This window comes from Capra hircus, chromosome 11 (genome assembly GCF_001704415.2).
Source record: "Capra hircus breed San Clemente chromosome 11, ASM170441v1, whole genome shotgun sequence".
NCBI lineage: Eukaryota > Metazoa > Chordata > Mammalia > Artiodactyla > Bovidae > Capra > Capra hircus.
In genome coordinates this window covers 66552846-66572497 of record NC_030818.1, presented here as the reverse complement: position 1 = coordinate 66572497, position 19652 = coordinate 66552846, and positions in this window count along the sequence as shown.

The following is a 19652-nucleotide window of genomic DNA, read 5'->3' as shown; positions in this document are numbered from 1 at the left end:
GTCTGGTATGCTGCAGTCTATGGGGTCAGAGTCAGACACTACTGAGGACTGAACTCAACTGAAATGAACTGACATAGAAATTTGAAAGAATAGCATAATGATACAATCACCTAGAATACCCAATTGTTAACTTTAGCCACATTTGCTTTATCTATATCAGGTTTCTAAACCTTGGCACTATTGACATTATGGGTTGTTTAGGGGCTGTCCTGTACTTTGTATGCTGTTTAACAGTATCCCTGTTCTCTACTCATTAAATTTCTAGAGCATCCCATTCCCAAGTAGTGACACAGAAATATCTCCAATCATTGCCGAATGTCCCTGAATCAGAACTGGTCTCTAGTAAAAGCACACATCACTTCCATTGAGCTGAAATATTTGAAAGTAGATTTTCAGGCCTCATATCTTACCCATAAATACTGGAGAATATTTTTTCCTCAGGACACATAAACATACCCTCCTTCATAACCACAACCCCATAATCACATCCAAGAAATTTAGCTTTCGTACAATAATATACGTTTTTTCTGCAAGACGTTATTGAAAAACATGAATATGTCATCTAATACCCAGCTCAGTTCCAAGTTTCACTCAGTTGATCACTGAAAAGTATGATTTCATGCTTTTGAATGCTTGCCAATCTGTCAGTAAGAAATGATATCTTCATGTGGCTTTTTGAAATGATTTATTATGAACATTTTCAAACATACAACAAGGTTGAAAGAACTTCCTCTTTGTAGATTTGATTTGCATTTCTCATCTCATAAATAAAGTTCATATATTTAGAGGAGCTTGTATTTTTTGGTGCTTATAAATCTTTGCTTTTCTTGGTGTTTGAGTGCTTTGTAAATACGGAAATTAGTTCTTTATCTACCGTATATGTTGCAATTACATTTTTCCCTGTTTGTCACTTGTCTTTTGATTTTGCTTATAGTCACTTTTCACAAAATTTCTTTTTATTAGCATAGTCAGCTTTGTTGATGTTTTCCACTATTGCATCTGGATGATGAGCATATTTTAAAAGATTTTGTCCACAGCAAGACTATGAATAAATTAACTTGGGTTTTTTTTTTTTCCTAGTACATTTTTGGCTCATCTTTCCATTTGGAAATTTTCCTGAAATGTGAAGTATGTTATGGATCCAAAGAAAAAAATTTTTTTCAAATAGCTGTGCAGTAGTCCTAACACCATTTTTTAACAAGTCTGTCTTTAACCTCGTGGTTTGAGATGCCACTTTACTCATTAGTAAAGTTAACTTGGTTCTGTTTCTGAATTTTCAGTTATGTTCCAGATCTACCCTTCTTTCATGCCACACTATTTTAGTTATAGAAGATTTAGAGTGTATTTGTACTTAACAAGGTTGTGTGTGTGTGTGTGTGTGTATGCTCAGTTGTGTTCAACTTTTTGCAACCCCATGAGCTGTAGGCCCCTAGGCTCTACTGTCCACGGGATTTTCCAGACAAGAATACTGGAGTGGGTTGCCATTTCCTTCTCCAGGGGATCTTCCTGACCCAGGGATCAAACCCAAGGCTCCTGTGTCTCCTGCATTGGCAGGAAGATTCTTTACCAACCGTACCACCTGGGAAGCCCAATTAATAAGGTTATCTCTCCTCATTGAATCTTCCCTGCCCCCCAGGTTCCCACATATGCATGTGTGTTCACTTTTCCATGCAAACTGCCACACGGCCCAGCAATCCCACTGCTGGGCATGCACACTGAGGAAACCAGAACTGAAAGAGACGTGTGTTCATCGCCCCAGTGTTCATCGCCGCACTGTTTACAATAACCAGGACATGGAAGCAACCTAGATGCCCATCAGCAGACGAATGGATAAGAAAGCTGTGGTACATATACACAATGGAGTATTACTCAGCTATTAAAAATAATGCATTTGAATTAGTTCTAATGAGGTGGATTAAACTGGAGCCTATTATATAGAGTGAAGTAAGTCAGAAAGAAAAACACCAATACAATATACTAATGCATATATATGGAATTTAGAAAGATGATAACGATAACCCTATATGCCAGACACCAAAAAAAACACAGATGTATAGAACAGTCTTTTGGACTCTGTGGGAGAAGGTGAGGGTGGGATGATTTGAGAGAATAGCATTGAAAAATGTATATTATCATATGTGAAACAGATCGCCAGTCCAGGTTTGATGCATGAGACAGGGTGCTCAGGGCTGGTGCACTGGGATGACCCTGAGGGATGGGATGGGGAGGGAGGTGGGAGGGGGGTTCAGGATGGGGAACACATGTTACACCCATGGCTGATTCATGTCAATGTATAGCAAAAACCACTACAATATTGTAATTAGCCTCCAACTAAAGTAAATTAATTTTAAAAATAAAATAAAATAAAATAATTTCGTCTAATTTCAAGAAAAATACTTGTTGAAATTTTATGGAAGTAGTGTTAAATTAGGGATACGTTACATCTTTATGATATCAAGTTACCTTATCCAAGATCAAGGACTTTATCTTTCAGGGATGTTTTACCCAAGGTAAGGAGCAGCGGCTGTGCTTTGCTGGAGCAGCCGTGAAGAGATACCCCACGCCCAAGGTAAGAGAAACCCAAGTAAGATGATAGATGTTGCAAGAGGGCATCAGAGGGCAGACACACAGAAACCATACTCACAGAAATCTAGTCAATCTAATCACACTAGGACCACAGCCTTGTCTAACTCAATGAAACTAAGCCATGCCCACGGGGCAACCCAAGACAGGTGGGTCATGGTGGAGAGGTCTGACAGATTGTGGTCCACTGGAGAAGGGAATGGCAAACCACTTCAGTATTCTTGCCTTGAGAACCCCATTAACAGTATGAAAAGGCAAAATGATAGGATACTGAAAGAGGTACTCCCCAGGTCAGTAGGTGCCCAATATGCTACTGGAGGTCAGTGGAGAAATAACTCCAGAAAGAATGAAGGGTTGGAGCCAAAGCAAAAACAATACCCAGCTGTGGGTGTGACTGGTGATACAAGCAAGGTCCGATGCTGTAAAGAGCAATATTGCATAGGAACCTGGAATGTCAGGTCCATAAATCAAGGCAAATTGGAAGTGGTCAAACAGGAGATGGCAAGAGTGAACGTCGACATTCTAGGAATCAGTGAACTAAAATGGACTGGAATGGACTCAGATGACCATTATATCTACTACTGCAGGCAGGAATCCCTCAGAAGAAATGGAGTAGCCATCATGGTCAACAGAAGAGTCAGAAATGCAGTACTTGGATGCAGTCTCAAAAACGACAGAATGATCTCTGTTTGTCTCCAACGCAAACCATTCGATATCATGGTAATCCAAGTCTATGCCCCAACCAGTAACGCTGAAGAAGCTGAAGTTGAACAGTTCTATGAAGACCTACAAGACCTTTTAGAAGTAACACCAAAAAAGATGTCCTTTTCATTATAGGGGACTGGAATGCAAAAGTAGGAAGTCAAGAAACACCTGGATCAACAGGCAAATTTGGCCTTGGAATACGGAATGAAGCAGGGCAAAGATTAATAGAGTTTTGCCAAGAAAATGCACTGGTCATAGCAAACACCCTCTTCCAACAACACAGGAGAAGACTCTACACATGGACATCACCAGGTGGTCAACACCGAAATCAGATTGATTATATTCTCTGCAGCGAAAGATGGAGAAGCTCTATACAGTCAACAAAAACAAGACCAGGAGCTGACCGTGGCTCAGATCATGAACTCCTTATTACCAAATTCAGACTCAAATTGAAGAAAGTAGGGGAAACCGCTAGACCATTCAGGTGTGACCTAAATCAAATCCCTTATGATTATACAGTGGAAGAGAGAAATAGATTTAAGGGCCTAGATCTGATAGATAGAGTGCCTGATGAACTATGGAATGAGGTACATGACATTGTACAGGAGACAGGGATCAAGACCATCCTCATGGAAAAGAAATGCAAAAAATGCAAAACGACTGTCTGGGGAGGCCTTACAAATAGCTGTGAAAAGAGGAGAGGCGAAAAGCAAAGGAGAAAAGGAAAGATAGAAGCATCTGAATGCAGAGTTCCAAAGAATAGCAAGAAGAGATAAGAAAGCCTTCTTCAGCGATGAGTGCAAAGAAATAGAGGAAAACAACAGAATGGAAAAGACTAGAGACCTCTTCAAGAAAATTAGAGATACCAAGGGAACACTTCATGCAAAGATGGGCTCGATAAAGGACAGAAATGGTATGGACCTAACAGAAGCAGAAGATATTAAGAAGAGATGGCAAGAATACACAGAAGGACTGTACAAAAAGGATCTTCATGACCCGGACAATCACGATGGTGTGATCACTCATCTCAAGCCAGACGTCCTGGAATGTGAAGTCAAGTGGGTCTTAGAAAGCATCACTACGAACAAAGCTAGTGGAGGTGATGGAATTCCAGTGGAGCTATTTCAAATCCTGAAAGATGATGCTGTGAAAGTGCTGCACTCAATATGCCAGCAAGTTTGGAAAACTCAGCAGAGGCCACAGGACTGGGAAAGGTCAGATTTCATTCCAATCCCAAAGAAAGGCAATGCCAAGGAATGCTCAAACTACCGCACAATTGCACTCATCTCACATGCTTGTAAAGTAATGCTCAAAATTCTCCAAGCCAGGCTTCAGTAATACTTGAACCATGAACTTCCTGATGTTCAAGCTGGTTTTAGAAAAGGCAGAGGAACCAGAGATCAAATTGCCAACATCCGCTGGATCATGGAAAAAGCAAGAGAGTTCCATAAAAACATCTATTTCTGCTTTTTTGATTATGCCAAAGTCTTTGACTGTGTGGATCACCACAAACTGTGGAAAATTCTGAAAGAGATGGGAATACCAGACCACCTAACCTGCCTCTTGAGAAATCTGTATGCAGGCCAGGAAGCAACAGTCAGAACTGGACATGGAACAACAGGCTGGTTCCAAATAGGAAAAGGAGTACATCAAGGCTGTATATTGTCCCCCTGCTTATTTAACTTATATGCAGAGTACATCATGAGAAACGCTGGTCTGGAAGAAGCACAAGCTGGAATCAAGATTGCCAGGAGAAATATCAGAAACCTCAGATATGCAGATGACACCACCCTTAGGGCAGAAAGTGAAGAGGAGCTAAAAAGCCTCTTGATGAAAGTGAAAGAGGAGAGTGAAAAAGTTGGCTTAAAGCTCAACATTCAGAAAACAAAGATCATGGCATCCAGTCCCATCACTTCATGGGAAATAGATGGAGAAACAGTGGAAACAGTGTCAGACTTTATTTTTTTGGGCTCCAAAATCACTGCAGATGGTGACTGCAGCCATGAAATTAAAAGATGCTTACTCCTTGGAAGAAAAGTTATGACCAACCTAGATAGCATATTCAAAAGCAGAGACATTACTCTGCCAACTAAGGTCCGTCTAGTCAAGGCTATGGTTTTTCCAGTGGTCATGTATGGATGTGAGAGTTGGACTGTGAAGAAGGCTGAGCGCCGAAGAATTAATGCTTCTGAACTGTGGTGTTGGAGAAGACTCTTGAGAGTCTTTGGACTGCAAGAAGATCCAACCAATCCATTCTGAAGGAGATCAGCCCTGGGATTTCTTTGGAAGGAATGATGCTAAAGCTGAAACTCCAGTACTTTGGCCACCTCATGTGAAGAGTTGACTCATTGGAAAAGACTCTGATGCTGGGAGGGATTGAGGGCAGGAGGAGAAGGGGACGACCGAGGATGAGATGGCTGGATGGCATCACTGACTCGATGGATGCGAGTCTGAGTGAACTCTGGGAGCTGGTGATGGACAGGGAGGCCTGGCGTGCTGCGATTCATGGGGTCACAAAGAGTCGGACACGACTGAGTGACTGAACTGAACTGAACTGAACTGGGTTTTGAACATTTGCTTTATTTTTCAAGTATTTTTATCTTTTATGCTGTTATTGCAAATGTGATTTTCTCTTCCTTTATCTTCTAATTGGTTACAATTATAAACACACACACTATTAATTTGTCTACGTTAGTTTTGTAGCCTGTTACCTTACTGAAGTCCTTTGTTCATGTCAGTGTTATCACTGACTCTATTGGGTTTTCCAAATATATTATCATACCACTTGCAAATGGAATTTTTCTCTTTTTCCAATGTTTATATTTTTTCCTTGAATGAATATACTAATGCATCCAGTATGTTGTTAACCAGTGGACATCTTTGCTTTGTTCCTTACCTTAGTGGGAATGCTTCTAGAATTTCTCCATCATAACATTCCCTCACTCTATCATATATATATGATATATGAATATATCCTACATATAAAATATATGTGCATAATCATGTTAGGGGAATAGCCATTCATTTATATTTTATCTAATGCATATGTATTTTATTAAAGGATATTTTATTATCTAATGCATCTGTATTTTATTAAAGGGCTTTTTGCCATCTATAATTTAAGTTAAGCATTTCTCATTGACAATTTTTAAGAACTTTACAAATAACGTGTTACTATTCTACATTCTTTAAGAATAGCTTCCTAGGCTGGCATAACACATGTATGTTTTCTCAAATCCAGAAAATCCACAATACTGAAGATCATATGTTACAATTTTAAAAAGCTTGATGAACAAGCTGGTCTTCTTCAAAAGGGTCTTATGATATTATCTTTCATTTATTAAGTACCTTTTATGTGGCAATCTACTCATAAAGCAGTCTTGAAAAGTAGTTTCTTTAATATCGCTATTTTAAAGATGCAAAAATTAAGACTCATAAAAGCAAAGTAACTTGAATAATATCAAACAGCTTTTACATGGAGAGAGATCCTGACCCCAGGTCTGACTCAAAACTGTTTCTGCCACACCATCCTTGAGACCTGGTAATAGCTAACTGCTGTCAGCAGAGGGAGCAATGTTCCCATTGAAACAGAGCAGGAGCGAGCCTGCAGAGTTCATTTCAACTGTGTTTGCTGATTGGAAATTTTCAGATGTTGAACTTTGTGCAAACCCATTTAGTTGCAAATGACAGAGTTGAAACTAATGTTGCCCATCTCAGGTAAGAGGGATGGGCTGAGAGTGGAGTGAGACTTTCCTGGAAGAGAACATTTGTCCATCCAAAAATGACGGACTCTACAGCTAGAAAGTTACAATGTCAGGAAATAAAATACTCCAATGAAGAGAATTCTCATCCATACCACCCTCCGTCCACACCACCCTCCAGTCCCGGCCTGACCATCCAAGAGTTGGATTTAAGGGTTGGATCCAAGGTTGGAGATTAAGGTAGAAACCCTTAATTAAGGCACAGTTAAGAACATCTGAATTTTTTTTTTCCCTTTGGTCAAGGGAAAAAAAGTCCAAGTCATTATTCTGTGCAGATGTTTTTCCAAAGGGGTATCATTTCATTTTCCATGAGTTTGTTCTCCAAATCTCCAGCTCAATGCCTCCACTGATTCTGTAGCTCTTTAAGGTTGAGCTGTAATTGTGAGCGTGTTCTTGTATCATTACTGAAGTAATGAATGCAAGTTCTGAGTTTGTTGGCTCCAAGAGCTTAGAATTAGACATTTATGATTTAACAGTCTTAAGGTGTAAAGAAACTTCTCACACTTTTACTAACGTTATGAATAAATCCCACTCCTATATATAAAAAGACTATAAAAGGGATTTACCCAGAGGTCAAGACACTTCTAGAATCATATATTTTATTCTTTCCCTTTGAAACTCATTTAGGCAGGAAGATTGATCCAGGAACCTTAAGGAATTGAGCAAGCCAATAAGAATTCACATGCAAGATTTCATTTCATTTGAAAACACGCCTGTCACATGTAAGTTTTGAAATTCATCTCCTGAGTTACACACTTTGTTATGTAAGAAATAGCCACATCTCAAAAGGGAAAGCAAAGTGTGCCCAAGTATGATGTAGAATTTTGCCTCAATATGACTTAGCTTTGACTCGATATGACTGCTTTCCTGACTTTGTCTAAAGCACAGTATATTTGTGATACAAGAATCACCACTCTAGGCTTCCCAGGTGGCACTAGCGGTAAGGAACCCATCTGTAGATGCAGGAGACCTCAGAGCTGCGGGTTGGATTCCTGGGTTGGGAAGACTCCTGGAGGAGGGCATGACAAAAATCACCACTCAAGTTGAACGTATAGATATTTGTAGCTACCCTAAGTTGAGTGCTTACTATGTAGAAGGCATCTTCCCAACAACCCTTAGAGATATCGAATTCCTGCTACAATTCCTTTTTAACTGTGTGAGTAAGTTGTCTCTGCCTCTGCTTTTCATCTGTAGAATGAACATTACAAAATTATTGAAACTCATGGAGCTGTTATGAGGACTGCCAGTCATGTCCCATCTCTCATACCTCCTCCTGCCTTGCCTCAGCCACCAGTAATCTACTTTCTCTCTCTATAGCTTTGCCTATTCTGGATGTTTCGTTTTTAGTTCATTTCTTTATACGGTTAACCCGTAAACAACACGGGCTTGAATTGCAAGGCTCCACTTATATTTGATTGTTTCACTAAATATTCACTACAGAATTGCATGATCCACAGTCGGTCAAACCCAAGGATGTGGGATACAGAGGGCAGACTATAGAGTCTGGTGTGGATTTTGGACTCTGTGGAGTGGGCACCCCTAACTCTCTCATGTTCAAGGCAACTAGATAGTGTGAATTAAGGAACTTCATTCTTTTGCATGTGGCTCTCCAGTCATCCTGGCACCATTTGTTGAAAAAATTGTTTCTTCCCCATTTGAATAGTCTCAGCGCCTTTTTGAAAATCAGATGACCATAAATGTATGGGTTCATTTCCGGACTCTTAATTCTACTCCACTGATCTATCTATCCTTATACCAACACTGCATTATCTTGATTACTCTAACTTTGTACTAAGTGTTGAAGTCGGGAAGTGTGAGTCCTCCAGTTTTGTTCTTTTTTAAGGATTGTTTTGGCTATTCTGGGTTCCTGGAGGATAGTGGTACTTTTGTTCTTGTTTGTTTGTTTCTAACATGACCTTAGTTGGCTGAGTGTCTCATAAAGAGGAGAGAGAAAAGCGTCCCGGGGGGGGGGGGGGGGAAATTGAGTGATTGGACTATCTCTCCCGCCAATCTCTACCTCAATTATAACTCTTATAGCTGAAGTTGCAAAGCTGTTAACAATTCATTAATACTCAAGGAATATTGTCTTTCTGGTATTTTCTGTATTACACACTTCTGTGTAGTAAAAATAGAAGCAATTAGGGCCATAGAAATATTACTAACAGCAGTTAGTAGTGACTCTCCAGGCTGATTACTTGCTGTTGACTTGTAATGGCATTAAAAAGACACTTGAAGAATCACAGACCCTGGCATTTCAGGCCATCTCTACCCTAAAGCTCTGCTGGAGCTCCCAACCTGTGGGCGTTACTTCAGTCCAGAGATCACTTTGAGTAACTCATGTCACTTGTCAGCTTTGGTCTTCCTTCTGTTTTTAAGTAGCAGGAATTAATTTTTACAGACTTTCACTCCACAAATGTTTGGGGACTTGGAGAATTGGAGTTAAATTTTAACAAGCTTTAACATTTTGCTTCTGTACACGTCTTTCATCACCTCCTTATTTTCGCACTCTATATTTATCCTCTAGCTTGTTTTAGCTTTGTCATGATTTTACTCTTCCAAATCTTGGGGTCAGAAATTTTACTTTTCACCATATGTGTTGTTGACTTTGCAGTGTATATTTTATCCTTTTTATATCCTAAGCTATAATTGCAGGCAGGATTTATGGGTCTAGAAGTAACACAGCTATGATGAGGTCTACACCACAAACAGAAATGTTGAGTACCTTTTTCCTTCTAGCCATCTCCATGCTTACCTCTCTGGCTCTGCTTGGCAGATTATCTGTCTTAATCAGTGTTTTCCTCCAAAAATAAATGTTAACTAGGTTATACCAGAAACTCAGGAATGACAACAACTTCACATGGCTCTAAACTTCCTACTTATGTAAAAAAGCATATTTGAAATGCTGGAATGAGTGACCTTTATAAGGACTTACATGCTCTAAAAATCTATGGTCTATGACACACATATCTAGTCAATATAAGGGGCAGAGATTTAGGCAGAAAGTACCACTTATTCCTCCAATTTTCCCTTTTGCAGCTAATCAGGTATCAGCTGCTCAAACTAGAATCCCAGGGAACCCCCTGCAGTAAATTCTATCCATTCTGCCCCTGTATATCCCATTAGTTCAATTGCTCAGTCGTGTCCGACTCTTTGCGACCCCAGGGACTGAAGCACGCCAGGCTTCCCTGTCCATCACCAACTTCCAGAGCTTACTCAAACTCATGTCCATTGACTCGGTGATGCCGTCCAGCCATCTCATCCTCTGTTGTCCCCTGCTCCTCCCACCTTCAATCTTTCCCAGCATCAGGGCCTTTTCCAGTGAGTTGACCCTTGGCATCAGGTGGCCAAAGTATTGGAGTTTCAGCTTCAGCATCAGTCCTTCCAATGAATATTCAGGACTGATTTCCTTTAGGATTGATTGGTTTGATCCCCTTGCAATCCAAGGGACTCTCAAGAGTCTTCACCAACACCACTGTATATCCCATACTTGTCCCCTAGTCTTCAGTTTCACTGCTCACCTGGACTACTGCCTTATCATCCCAGCTTGACTTCTAATGCTGACCCCTCTGTACATAAAACAGCCAAAGTGATTTGTTAATGTATCAAACCATATCACTCCCTGAGTAAAACCTATCAATGTCTCTCTGCCCACTGTACCTCAAGTAAATCAGAACTCTTTACCAGATCTCCACGTGGTGACCTGGTCCCTGCCTGTCTCTTCCTCCTCGCCTTGCTCTTTGAACCTCCTCCCTGCACTGACCCTTCCCTGACATGGCAAGCTCTTTCCCACCTCAGAGCCTGACAATTCTTTCTTCCTGGAGGGCTTGTTTCCTACTCTTTGTAAAGCCGGTGCCTTCTCATCCTTCAGGTAGAGTGACTGACCTTCAGGTAGGGTGGTTTGCACAGGTCTAAAGGGATTCCAGGGATGCAGAACTTTTAGCTTTAAAACCAATAAAGTCCTGAACAAACTGAGTTGGTCAAATAGATCACTTTCAAGTCTCAGTTCAAGTTTGGTTCCTTAGGAAAGTTTTTCTAGCCCGTGATGTCCACAGTGGGTTCCTGGGTCAACCACCACTCATTGTTCTGATTTCAGCATCCTGTTTCTTTTTCGTCACGAGAACTTCCTGTATATACTTTGCACTTACTTTATATATTTCTTTATTTGCTTTCTCTTTGTCTTCTTCCCAAATACCTAAATATCATGAGTACCAACATACCCATCTTATTCCCCATTATTTCCCCAGTGCCCAGCACTGGGCCTGGCAATATTTGTTGGAAGAAGGAAGGGAATAAGGAAAGATGAGAGAAGGAAGAGGAAGGACCCCTTAATTTAACACTCAGGCTTACCTTTGTAAAGAACCATAACCTTCTTGCAAACCCTTGTGGAATGAGACAAACCTATTCCTCACAAGCCTACTTCTGTGAATTTTAATTGGATTTGTGTCCATTGTTGGGGAATTTCTTTAAGAATCTTTTACTGTCTGAGTCTACTTACTGTATGGGTTTTCTTCACTCTCCACCCTTTGTATTCTTTTCAGGGTCAAGTTGTTCCTGGAGAGTTATTTGATTTCTTTAAATACAAAATTATAAACCCAAATACCTTCAGAAGTCAAATCGGCAATATATAGGAATGAAGCAGGCTGAACGTAGGAGAAGTCAACAGAAGAAAGACGTAGTAAACTTATCTTGTTTTGATTCAACTACAGCTTAAGCACACAATCTCATATACATTTATAAAATATTGGAAGTTTTATTTTGAAAATGAAGTGGAAACCCCACCCAAACAATGAAAAATAATATAAAAATAATTATCCTGGATACTGTCACAGGTTTTATACACAACTTACATACACATAGAAAGGTGTTTTTCCTTTATTTAGCTGATATAACTGTGCTCCTTGCAAGCCCATAACCTCTGAGTTTCAGAAGGGGAAAGATTTACTATTGAATTCATTTCAAACCTTAGACCAATCCAATGACGGAAAGTATTATTAAATATCCAACTTTTGAGAAAAATGCTCAGTACCTGGAACTCTGTTGCCTTATACCCTACTGTCACTCAAAAAATTGTAAAAAAGCACCCAGGGACAGAGGGATTTATGTGATTTCACATCAGAAGAAGTAACGTGACATGCATTCCTCTATCATCATCTGCTCTTACGGCTGCTGAAAGCATGGTTGACTGGTACTGTCCAAGGGCTTTCTACTGACGTCAACTGCTGACTTACATCTGATGGATATGTGGTTTTTCTGTGCAGTTTACCCTCCAGTTTACCCTCGGCTATCGCTTGACTATAGACCTGAGTCTCTTCCAAGTCCACCATGCAGTCACATGGCCAGTTGGTCTTCCTCCAATATCTGTTGTGGGGCAACCTGCTCCTATCAATGGCAGGCATGATGACAAGCCCTCTGGCTGTCAGCATGGAACCAAGGGAGGCTTGGTGTCTAAACTAGAGCTACTCTCTTCTTGACCATGTCCAACAACTCCCCTTGGCTGTGCTGGTTGGCCCATATTGGCATGAGCCTCCCCACAGATGTCTCCCACAGAATCTCAAACTGAGAGTAGGAAAAGCCACTCTCCCTTCAACTTACCTGTCTCTTCCTACTGTCCACACCACGAGTCAAGAGGGCAATCACAAGACACTCCTTCTCTTCTCCCTGATTCTTTCTCTCTGCCCTTCCCCACAATCCCATAACTAGAACAGACAGGTAGGTTTCCATAATCACCAGCCCTTCGTGTGCTTTAGCCTCACCACCTCACCATCCCCACCATCCCCACCGGGGTCCCTTCCTTACAGTAACTCAGTGTTCAGGCCTTAAAAAACACTTAAACCCTCTCGCTCACCATTAACTGGGTTTTAAGCCTACTGTCTTGCTGTAAATTTCAAAGAATGTCAGAAAAGAAGTATTACCTTGTTCTTATTCTCACACAGCTTCTGTAATAGGTTGAAATCTCCTCTAAAACCAACCAGGGAGATAGTCATATACTAGAAAAGGCACAATGATACTTTTCTCTAAATATCACTTCTATTAAATCAAAATTTTTAAAAAGTAGCTACTCCTTCAATTTGGAACTAAAATCTCACACATTTCCTTCCTCACTAAGATGCCACTGTCAGGTTGGTGGGGTTTTTTTTGTTTTTTTTTTTTTGGCTTCAATTTGCAATGCAGGATTTAGCCTTAAACCCTTAAAACAAAAAGGATACTGATTTTCATTTATAATAAAATCTGCTTATCACAAATATAGTTATTTCCAAATATGGATGCAATCTTTGCACCATGGTTTTTGTACCTTGACTTCCCTCTCAAGATATTTGCAAAATTCTGCCCTTCTGAAATCCCCTTATTTCTTCTTTATGATTTTGTTTAACTGCAATTTCATAGCCTCTCTTTATAGCAATTTTCTATACTATCAATATTAAATTAGATGGTAAAAAGAATCTTGGCTCATTTTAAATAAAGTTTTAAATCAGAGAACTTTTTGAAGTTAAGCTCTTAGTTTTCACAATCATACTTCATATGACAATTTCTATTTTTGGAGACTGACTTCAGTGTAGCAAAAGTGGGTCAGATTTCTATGTGCCAGCTGAGTTTCCTCAAGAAAGGTTTTTCCAGGAAAGAGTAGGTTACATAATATATTTATGTCACCACTTAAGGATGCCCAGGCAAGATGATGTTCAGTGTGATGAACTGAAATGACAACTAAATGACAAACCTTTGATCCAACCTTGTTGGTTATCTAAGGTAGGGATTCTTTTGTAATAGCATGAAACAAGTTAGTTGGTTTGCTTTACATTAAGCAAGCCCTTCAACATTTTGCAGAACCAAGTCATTCAACTGCTGCTGCTACATTGTGCAGCAAATTTATTAAACAGAGTATAAAATCATTTGGTTATTTCAGCAATACGTGAACCGTGAACTTCCAGATGTTCAAGCTCGTTTTAGAAAAGGCAGAGGAACAAGAGATCAAATTACCAACATCTGCTGGATCATGGACAAAGCAAGAGAGTTCCAGAAAAACATCTATTTCTGCTTTATTGACTGTGCCAAAGCCTTTGACTGTGTAGATCACAATAAACTGTGGGAAGTTCTGAAAGAGATGGGAATACCAGACCACCTGACCTGCCTCTTGAGAAACCTGTATTCAGGTCAGGAAGCAATAGTTAGAACCGGACTTGGAACAATAGACCAGGTCCAAATAGGAAAAGGAGTACATCAAGGCTGTATATTGTCACCCTGTTTATTTAACTTATATGCAGGGTACATCATGAGAAATGCTGGGCTAGAGGAAGCACAAGCTGGAATCAAGATTTCTGGGAGAAATATCAATAACCTCAGATATGCAGATGACACTACCCTTATGGCAGAAAGTGAAGAGGAGCTAAAAAGCCTCTTGATGAAAACGAAAGAGGAGAGCGAAAAAGTTGGCTTAAAGCTCAACATTCAGAAAACTAATATCATGACATCCGGTCCCATCACTTCATGGCAAATAGATGAGGAAACAATGTCAGATTTTATTTTTCTGGGCTCCAAAATCACTGCAGATGGTAATTGCAGCCATGAAATTAGAAGACGCTTACTCCTTGGAAGGAAAGTTATGACCAATCTAGATAGTATATTAGAAAGCAGAGACATTACTTTGTCAACAAAGATCTGTCTAGTCAAGGCTATGGTTTTTCCAGTGGTCATGTATGGATGTAAGAGTTGAACTATAAAGAAAGCTGAGTGCCAAAGAATCGATGCTTTTGAACTGTGATGTTGGAGAAGACTCTTGAGAGTCCCTTGGACTGCAAGGAGATCCAACCAGTCCATCCTAAAGGAGACCAGTCCTGGGTCTTCATTGGTAGGACTGATTTTGAAGCTGAAACTCCAGTACTTTGGCCACCTGATGCAAAGAGCTGACTCATTTGAAAAGACCCTGATGCTGGGAAAGATTGAGGACAGGAGGAGAAGGGGATGACAGAGGATGAGATGGTTGGATGGCATCACTGACTCGATGAACATGGGTTTGGGTGAACTCCGGGAATTGGTGATGGACAGGGGTGCCTGGCGTGCTGCGGTTCACGGGGTCGCAGAGAGTCAGACACGACTGAGTGAAGGAGCTGAACTGAAGCAATGGTGTCATATTAGTTCATAGTGATGCATCCATGGTGTTTTCTATATTTTTCTAATTTTTAGAACCACTTTTTTCTTAATATTTATTTATTTGGCTGTGTCAGTTCTTAATTGTGGCACACAGGCTCTGTAGTAGCCACACTTGGGCTTAGTTGCTCCGTGGCATATGGGATCCTAGTTCCCTGACCAGGGATTGAACCCATGTCCCCTGCCTTGCAAGAGGGATTCTTTATCACTGGACCACCAGGGAAGTCTCTCCTATTTTATTTTAAAGACAGTATTCTTGGTGACCCTGTAGTGAACACTTGTATGTATCAAATCCTTGGGAAATATTTGTCTTTGAATTTAAATTTTGTGGTAAATCCAGCATCAATACCAACCACTGCAGAAGCATAATAATTTTGATCAGCTTAAATTAAAAAGTGTAAGACTTTTCACAACACAGGATTAAGTAGATAAAGTCCATGGACTGAGCCTTGAGACACCCCATGATTCAGAAATGAAAATGATGAAGAAGAGTCAGCAAAGGAGACTGAGAAATGAGGTAGAGGGAAAACTAGGAAGTGAAATGCTCTAAGGAGGCAGGAGAATCAATGATTGCAGGTGCCACTGATGAGTCAAATAATAGGATGACTAAGACCATTGATTTTAACAATTTAGAGGTCATTTATGTGTACAAAAAATTAACAAGTACCATTTATTGCATATATAAATTCAACTGGAAATAGTGTTGCTCAAGAGTTGAGAAGATGCCTGAGAACTTATAGGACACATTGCAAGGAAATTTTCTAAGTGGTGTCATGTGACCTAGACTCCACAGATGCTTGATCTTACTTTCAGGACCTTTTTGTCCCCCTTCCACTCATACTTTGCCTTTCCTGTGCTGGCATCCTTGATGTTCCTCAAGCACACTCCCACCTCAGGGCCTTTGTCCTTTCTGTTCCTTCTGTCTAGAATGCTTCTCCTTCCAGACAGCAATATGGTTCAATCTCTTCCTTTAGGTCTCTGCTCCAATGCCATCTTATTGAAGAGGATTTCCCCAACTCCTTTCACTAAAAGAGCACCACTAGGCACTGACCTTCAATCCTTTATTCCTGTTATCTTTTGGTGTAATAATTATCATATAATTTATTTGTTTATCAAGAATATAAGCTCAATGAGATTAGCAGCCAAAACAGTGGCTGACACTGATTATTCAATAAATATTTTGAATGAACATTAATAAAATAAAATAAATGAAAAACAACTGGCCAGGATATTTTCAGAGAAACTAGATGCAGCATAATTATTCATTCACCAAGAAGGGTGAAAACCCCAACTTTTATTAAGGAACATATTTTTAGAATCCACAAGGCAAATGTCTTGCAAACATCCCCACCCTCACGTTTTTATCTAACAAGATATAAATGGCTACCTGAGAGCATTCTCTTCAAAGCTTTAATGTGGATTCTTTCCTCTTCTCTAAATACCCTCCAGTACCAACAGTTTCTGAAGTTTTTTTATTTCATTTGGAATGAATAAAAAATATATACTGTATAAGCTTTTGTTTACATACTAGTTAGTAGAAGAATTATACAGTTCCCTGGTGGCTCAGTGGCAAAGAATCCACCTGCCAACACAGGAGACAGGGTTTGATCCCCAGGTCAGAAAATCCCCTGGAGAAGGAAATGACAACCCATTTTTTGCCTGGAGTATTCTTGCCTGGAGAACCCCATGGAGCCTAGCATAGTCCAGGGGGTCACAAAGAGTCGGATATGACTTAGCAACTATACAGCACAGCAAATATATTACTTTAAAGTTTCTTTCTTTATAAATGATAATTTTCTCAAGTTCACTTTTTAATAAACTACATATACCATATTTTATTTTGAGGCTTCAGTTTTTAACTTCAGTTTTATTGATGTTAGAAATTTCCGTTTTTGTTTTTTTTTTTTTAAAAAAAAACCTTTAAACTTTGTAAAAGAAAGTACACAAAGCATTCAACCAACTAGCACTTGTAGCCAACAGCTGCATGTCCAGATGGAGCAGAAAAGATAAATAGGTGCTTCATATGTGCACACCGTATGCCATATGTACAGACACAGTGGACCTCAGTACAGCATCCCTGGCATTGATGCTTCAGGATCACACTGAAACAAGTCAAATAAAGGGACATTTACATCTTTGCTGACTCATTTGACAAAAGACAAGAAATTCATAGATAAATGCAAATGAAGAGAGAGGTACCACTGGGGAGTGAGAGGATGTGGGATGGGGTGTGAAAATGTACAAGAAGCAGGATAGTGGTCACAATTTGAATGTGGTTTATTCTTTTGCCTTCCTGAGAATTAAAACCTGACCTAGCCATCTACATGTGGGCTTCCCAACGGCTCAGCTATAAAGAATCCACCAGCAACGCAGGAGTCACAAGAGACTCAGGTTCAGTCTGTAGGTTGGTGAAGATGCCCTGGAGGAGGAAATGGCAACCCACTCCAGTATTCTTGTTATGCTCCGAGCCCGTATCTCCGAACCGACTGAGAGAGCAAGTCCACCACAGTAATGCAAAGGCAAGAAGGGAGTTTGTTTTTTCCTAGCGCGCTAGGGCCCAAGTCTCATCCCACACAAGGGAATCCGACAAAAGCCCAGAACAAAGGAGTATGGCGGCTTATATATAGGCAGTTCTTTGTCTCAGTTACAGGAGTAGCTGGCGTTACATGATTGGCCAGGCAGGATGAGCACATATCCTGTCTCTTTCTGGTAAACACGACTCAGGTCCTAGAGACCGTCGTTTGGTCCCTAACATTCTTGCCTGGAAAATTCCATGGACAGAGGAGCGTGGCAGGCTACAACAGTCCATGGGGTCGCACAAGTTGTACACAGCTAAGTGAATTTCACTTTCAAAAGAAAGAATGAGAAAGGAAAAACAATCATCAGCTAACAGTCACATATTTGGTTCTGAAGGACAACTCTTATTTGATACTGTTTTGATTTCTGGAGAAGATCAGATTTTTTAGTACTTGTGTATAGGTTTTCTCCTTTCCTTTAATATTAAAGGGCAAAGCTGAAAGAGTATTCGATATATCTATGAAAATTAAAGTGCATACCAAATGAATATTTGACCCCACAAGGATTAATTTATTAGTATTTACTCAGCCTTGTGAAAAGCGCATGGTGCACCAGGTCCCTTGGGGGCACATTCAGTCTCATAGAAAAGAGTAGAATTTCAAGGGTCAGGAACTGCGGTTTCATGGGGAGAAGTTCTATAACTGACATCAAAAATATTTTGGAAAACTATTATGTTCAAAATTTATAAATAAATGGGAAATGTATGCCTTAAACAGACACAAAACCAAAGTCTACAGTCACAACATAAATCTTTGTGTGCTGTTTTTTCAAACAAATTAATTCAACGATGTGTAATAAAGATTTTCTCAAAGGGAAAAAAGAGAAAGACATGATATGGGAACAGAAAGTAGCTAGAGGAATGTGAAATGGTTTAGCAGAGGAAGAGGAGGGGGAATCTTAAGTGCCTGCCGGGGGAGCTACCAGAAAGAATCTGAGTGAGAAGCATAGTGGAAATTCAGAATGGCTCAGAAATTGAAGGTACAATGCCTTAAGGGAGACAAATATAGAATTCCAGGTCAAAAATAAACTCCACTCAGAATTTTGAAGGCATTGATCCATTGTCTTACAGTTTCAATGTTGCTGTTGAGGAATCCAATAACATTCTTATTTCCAGTTCCATCTGTGTGCCCAATTTTTTGTTGTTGTTGTTCCTCTGATCTTCTTGAATTTCACAATGATGGGCCTAGAAAAATCAATACTACACTCTCTGCTTAAAAGCTTCCATTTTTATACCATAAGCTCTTTTTTTTTTATTTAAGTGTAAGTCAAATCCAAGCTTAGGATTTTTTCACCATTCATCCCATTGCCTTATTTGTGATGAAACTTCATGTTGGTTTTTTTTTTTTACCTGTAAATTACAGAGGATTAAAAAATTACCAGAAATTATAGAGGATTAAAAAATTACCAGAAATTACACACGATTATAAAATTACCAGGTAGGGGACTTCTCTGGTGATCCAGTGGTTAAAACTCCATGTACCCACTGCAGGGGGCAAGAGTTCAAACCCTGATCTAAGAACTAAGATCCCACAAACTATATGGCCTGCCCCAAAACAAAACAAAAACAAAATTACCAGGTAGTTTAGCACCATCCACTCCAGCATCATAACTGCAGTGCTTCAACAATGGAATTTAGAGACCTTATGTAGTTAAGAGAATGAGGACTCATCAGTCAATCTTGGTTAAATCAAAGCCATATAATCACCTTACCTGTGTGCCTTGTCTTACCCAGAAAATATATTTTTTCTAAGTACTGTGTAAAATTTTGGAAACCTTTCCGTGTATGTTGGATCATTACCACTGAAGAACATTTGCTGGACTGTCTCTCCAGGAGACAGGGGTAACAGGTAAAGTGCAGAACTCTCAGAAAACAAAGGCCCAATC